Source organism: Stigmatopora nigra, chromosome 1 (genome assembly GCF_051989575.1).
Source record: "Stigmatopora nigra isolate UIUO_SnigA chromosome 1, RoL_Snig_1.1, whole genome shotgun sequence".
Lineage (NCBI taxonomy): Eukaryota > Metazoa > Chordata > Actinopteri > Syngnathiformes > Syngnathidae > Stigmatopora > Stigmatopora nigra.
In genome coordinates this window covers 12,836,453-12,842,860 of record NC_135508.1, presented here as the reverse complement: position 1 = coordinate 12,842,860, position 6,408 = coordinate 12,836,453, and positions in this window count along the sequence as shown.

The window sequence follows — 6,408 nt, the reverse complement described above, 5'->3', positions numbered from 1 at the left end:
GACGAACAGGGGCGTTTTAGACCAGATTTTATTCATTTCTTTCAGTGGCAAAAAATAATATGACTAATAATTAATAAAAAAAAAAAGACAATACTTGCCCATATTACAACGTCTTCTACTATTCAATTAAATTAAAGAGCCTTTGATAATAGAGAGGGAATTCTATATAGTTCTACTTAAAGCAATTAAAAACAAAGCAAATGTGATGTTTTCGACAATATGCTAAAAAATGTCAAACATTAAGTAAAAGTCCTTTTTTCAAGGAGCCAACATAGCACTCTATATACCTTTTTTTACCCAGGGCATTGAAAAAGCAGTAATCGTGCTTGAACGCACGATGGCGCTGTTTGACAGCGTAAGTTCCACAAGTTTTTATGTTTATGAGGCGTTCGTAACGACGAAACAAAGTAGGTTGAAACCGGAGTAACCAAAAGACTGCCTGTAATAACAATCTCCCACTTAATTGAATTAATTTCAGAATGTTTGTCATAAGCTAATATCGGGTTTCTTGTTGAAACACGTTAACTACCTAGTGCGAAAACCAGCCACTTTTCGTCCAAAAGATCTTCTTTCTCTGGAATGAAAATAGATTGGTCGCAGTCTAGGAAAGTATAGGGCCCTGAATTTTATCAAAAAGTAATGCCAAACCCGAATGGCAAAAAAAAAAACACATTTAGTTGGCAAAAGTTTCTTTTTAGCCGTGCGATGTGTCTGTTGGTGGACAACATCCTATTGTTTTAACTCTGGTTTACATCACTTGGATCACGTTCAAACGTAAAAGTCCTGCTTGACTTATTTTTGTATGCTTTCAGATCAACTTAAACTAAAAGTCACATTGCATAAAATCCACTTCTTCAGGTTAGGCCTTCTGTTCCGAAAAGATGTCGCAAGGATCCCTGACATATGTGAATGCTTAAAAAAAAAAATCAAAAAAAAAAAAGATGTACAGTGACAAATGAGGAAAATGTGTTTAAGAATGTTATTGCAGTGTACGAAATATCTCATAATGATGATCACAAATCATACTTTATCTCAGCAAATGTGCATTTTTAGGTCGTTAAAGTGATAATGTTTTTCTTTTTGGATGTCTGGCAGGTTTACATTTGTGTGTTGTTGTTTTTTTTTTTTGGATCAAACATTGGATGAAGTATTAGTAAATGTCCCTCAAGCTTTCTATCATATCCAGTCATTACGTTCACGTGTACTTGAGTTAGCATAGTTGATGCTACGATATTTATAGCCGATTTTTAGTGACTTAATCATCACTTAGGGTTTGCGCTAGATAGAATATGTCGATTAGGATGCTGACACAGGGCTTTCCGAGAGATGGAAATTTTTCCTGCACATTTCTTGAATGAAGCTAAGATATTTTCAAACCTGTTCCCCACCAGCCTATAGTAAACTGAGCCCAAAGTTAACCCTACATCTCAAAACACATTATGGACATAGAAAGTGTGGTTTAAAGCCGCAGTCAATCGTTAGAGCAAAATTAAAGGGGATGACATGTTTTGCTTTAATGACAGTCCTTTTGAGTCTTCAGGTTGACTTTCCGTTTCCTTGAGCTCTTCCTCTCAAAAAGTCTTTCAAGCAAAAGGTGCTTTCACAAATTAGTACATATTATCTATAGAGTGTGTACAATGATTTTCATTTGCTTCGTGTAAACTTTTTATTACTTTTGAAACCCGAAAAAAACATCTTCCATGACCACACCCACTTCAAGATGTTAGGCAGTTGATGAATTTACATACAAAAAAACCAACATAGCACATAAATAGTCAAATACATATTGCTGCTTTTAGCTACGGTTGGAGACAACTGTAGACCACTAGATTTATGAGTGTGTGCGATTGTTGGAAAATGGACAGAAAGATGCACAACCAACCCAAACTGACAATGTGTACATCAGCCCATCAAACCTCAGCCCCCCCTTAAACCCCATCCTCATTCTCTTTCGGCTGCTTTGTAGAGTCAAAGAAAAAAGGGTCGCTTTTTGGTTTTTTTTGGTCATTTATTTGTCTTTGTTTATTTGTTGATATTGTTGTTGTCTGTTTGTACAAAGGACCTGGAGAGAAGAGAAAAAAAAACACAACACATCACCTCATTTGTATTTTTCTTACCAAAACCTGGGGAGAAGAAACTATACTTTTGCACAATTGCTTGTCATGAGAGCTTACTCCCTGTCCAACATTTTATATAGAGGACTTCATTTGAAAAAAAAAAAAAAAAAAAAACAAGATATCTCCATTTTTATTAGGGGAAAAAATCAACACATACTGTAGGACAGGGGTCACCAATTCAGGTCCTTGAAGGCACCTATCTAGTGTGTTTTCCACGTCTCACAGCGCCAACATACACACACACACACATCCACATAATCGGGATTGTTATCAAGCTTCTGGACGAGTTTGTTGAAGATTCGATTCAAGTGTGGTAGAGTAACGAGATATGGTAAATAGACTAGATAGGGACCCTCGAGGACCTGATTTGGCATCCCTGATGAAGGCACTTGGCAACTAAAAGCTGCTCAACATATAATGATCGTTTCAAAGTTATCAGCAAGTCTTCTCTTGGTAAATGATTTCTGGCTCATTTTTGAAAAGTAATCAAGATGTGAGGTGTTAACAAATAACAAATCCACTTGCATTTTTTGGAACTGGCTATTCTAAATGAGTCATATATATTATAATTATCATTATTTTTGAATAATTAACGTAAGATGCATTGAGGAAAGGAAATAAGGCATGTTTTTCTAAATTGATCCGTGTTATGATTAAGGAAAAAGAAAAGGTTGTTTCTAAGAAAGACCTTTTTTTGACTTAAGCCAAAAGTTGTAGCAATCAAATTGAACACATTCTATTTTTGTAATAAATTTCATTATAGATGAAAAAATAATAATCATATAAAAAGCATTTTGTGTACAAAAAAAAATATAAAGAAATGAAAGCTTTTGGCATATCCCAAGTTTGTCCTCCCTGGGTTTCTGTGAGCTAATCTGAGTTCTAGCACTTTCAACCTTTTTGGAAAAATAAGAGTATTTGTTTTCTTTGAAAGTTTCAGCTTATATGTTCATATGGTTTTTAAATTTTGTATTGAACCTGTTAATTATGTGCCATTAGCTTGTATAGATTTTCACCAGCCTTTGTGTACTTTTTTCTCTCTTTTAAAAAAGAGTAGCAGTATTTTTGATAGAATATTCACTAATAATCTTTTATGCATTAAAGAAGCCCATTTCCTTACTGTCCCTGCCCCAAGTATACTGATAAGCCTTATTTCAAAAATATACCCCAGCTAAATCTCCAGCAAGTACTTAAGAACACAACAGCTTACTTTTTAATGGAAAGGGAGCACTAACACAATGGAAGAAAAGACAAATAGAACATAAGCACTTGAAGCAATTTACACTCATAATAGAACAAAACATAGCTCGCGAACTATATGCATGTCTTTCCCCATACAGTGTACAGAGCTGCCAACTACTCTGGAATTTCATGAGTTTACCCGGCAATGCAAGGTAAACTCCTGGACTCCGAACAACCTCCCTAAACTCTGGAAATCCCCCCAAAAAATCACTTCAAATTTTTTTAAAGCAACTATTTCGGAGAAGTACCAAATTTCCCATTTAAATGTCTCGAAATTCACATCATCGCTATGGCTTCCGCCACCATGATTCAATTGCACTCTAAATTGGAAGAATTTGGTCACAGGAGAGCATTGAGAATCATCTGAGTTACAAGTTCTGACAAATGATTCATCTTGTGCGACTTCAGCGCATTTTGATTTTGCGCAAATCGCATTCACTCCAAATAACCTCCTGAATTGGGACAAGGGTACTCCTAAAATCGTCATCGTCATATGACATGGTCATACGCAGCTGGGTATGATGACAATTAGGCTTTTGTCGAGTCAATGATGATGACAAAGCCTATGTCCGATTATTATTAAATGGGGTCAATGGAGTTTGGCAGCACTCAGTGTAGAGGCCTACCTTGACCTTATTGGTCTATTTGAATCCCTATATCAAAACCATACATGCATTGCAGTGGTTAAGTAGTAAATAAAACTACACATATATATTCACTATTACACGGAAACAAATCTCTCAAAGCACTGTTTTGAATGGTCTTTATTAATTTCTTAATTGCAGAAATATTCTGACAAGGCTCTTATGAATTAGTGATCCTGGTGTGTTCTTTGACTTGACATTTCGACCTCAAGCTGTACCTGCTAGGGATGCACTTATCCTCATACTTCTTTTATTTTTTTGCTAGCAGGTGCACGCAAAAATGGGAATTTTTGTTTTCTTTTCTCTTTGCTTTCAACTAAGAAACGGGGTACTGTCTCGTAGACAACATCCAAATGTAATTTTAGTTTTTTTTTTTTTGTTTAACTTTAAAGTTGTGCATTCCAGCCTTTTTTTTTGTAATTGTTCTTGGCATAGCCCGTTTAAATAGTATCACTTGCTATGACAGCCACCTCCGCAACAAAAAAATGATAGTGAAAACACAATAGTGTATTTGCTGACATAAGAAATACATACAGAAAGAAAGATGAGCATTTTAATGATTTGGGGGGCAAAGGCAAAAATATCAAGCGATAAGGCTTGCTTTTTTTGTGTTACATATCTCATTTGCAATCAGTTGCTTCAATGTATAAGTGACAGAGTTGTATATTGGTTGATCCAAAGACATGATGATCACAGCAACAAAACAATTGACTTATTATTGTACAGTACAGTGTATTACTTTGAAGTTGTAATGTGTTATGTTGACATGATTAAAAATACAAACCAGGACTTTCATACACCTTCATTTCAACATTTGACATTTGGATTCCCTTTTATATTTTGAGTTGGTAAGGTTGCGTGAAAAAGCACATAGCCAATTTAAAAATAAATCAATGGGAAACAAAAGTATCTAAAAGCAAAACCTTGTTGTTTGAGAAAAACAAGACTTATATGATGCTATAAATACAAATGACCACATGATGACACACCTGTGATATATATATATATATATATATATATATATATATATATATATATATATATATATATATATATATATATATATATATATATATATATATATATATATATATATATATATATATATATATATATATATATATATATATATATATATATATATATATATATATATATATATATATATATATATATATATATATATATATATATATATATATATATATATATATATATATGTATATATGTATATATGTATATATGTATATATGTATATGTGTATGTGTGTATGTGTGTATGTGTGTATGTGTGTATGTGTGTATGTGTGTATGTGTGTATGTGTGTGTGTGTGTGTGTGTGTGTGTGTGTGTGTGTGTGTGTGTGTGTGTGTGTGTGTATGTGTGTATGTGTGTATGTGTGTATGTGTGTATGTGTGTATGTGTGTATGTGTGTATGTGTGTATGTGTGTATGTGTGTATGTGTGTATGTGTGTATGTGTGTATGTGTGTATGTGTGTATGTGTGTATGTGTGTATGTGTGTATGTGTATATGTGTATATGTGTATATGTGTATATGTGTATATGTGTATATGTGTATATGTGTATATGTGTATATGTGTATATGTGTATATGTGTATATGTGTATATGTGTATATGTGTATATGTGTATATGTGTATATGTGTATATGTGTATATGTGTATATGTGTATATGTGTATATGTGTATATGTGTATATGTGTATATGTGTATATGTGTATATGTGTATATGTGTATATGTGTATATGTGTATATGTGTATATGTGTATATGTGTATATGTGTATATGTGTATATGTGTATATGTGTATATGTGTATATGTGTATATGTGTATATGTGTATATGTGTATATGTGTATATGTGTATATGTGTATATGTGTATATGTGTATATGTGTATATGTGTATATGTGTATATGTGTATATGTGTATATGTGTATATGTGTATATGTGTATATGTGTATATGTGTATATGTGTATATGTGTATATGTGTATATGTGTATATGTGTATATGTGTATATGTGTATATGTGTATATGTGTATATGTGTATATGTGTATATGTGTATATGTGTATATGTGTATATGTGTATATGTGTATATGTGTATATGTGTATATGTGTATATGTGTATATGTGTATATGTGTATATGTGTATATGTGTATATGTGTATATGTGTATATGTGTATATGTGTATATGTGTATATGTGTATATGTGTATATGTGTATATGTGTATATGTGTATATGTGTATATGTGTATATGTGTATATGTGTATATGTGTATATGTGTATATGTGTATATGTGTATATGTGTATATGTGTATATGTGTATATGTGTATATGTGTATATGTGTATATGTGTATATGTGTATATGTGTATATGTGTATATG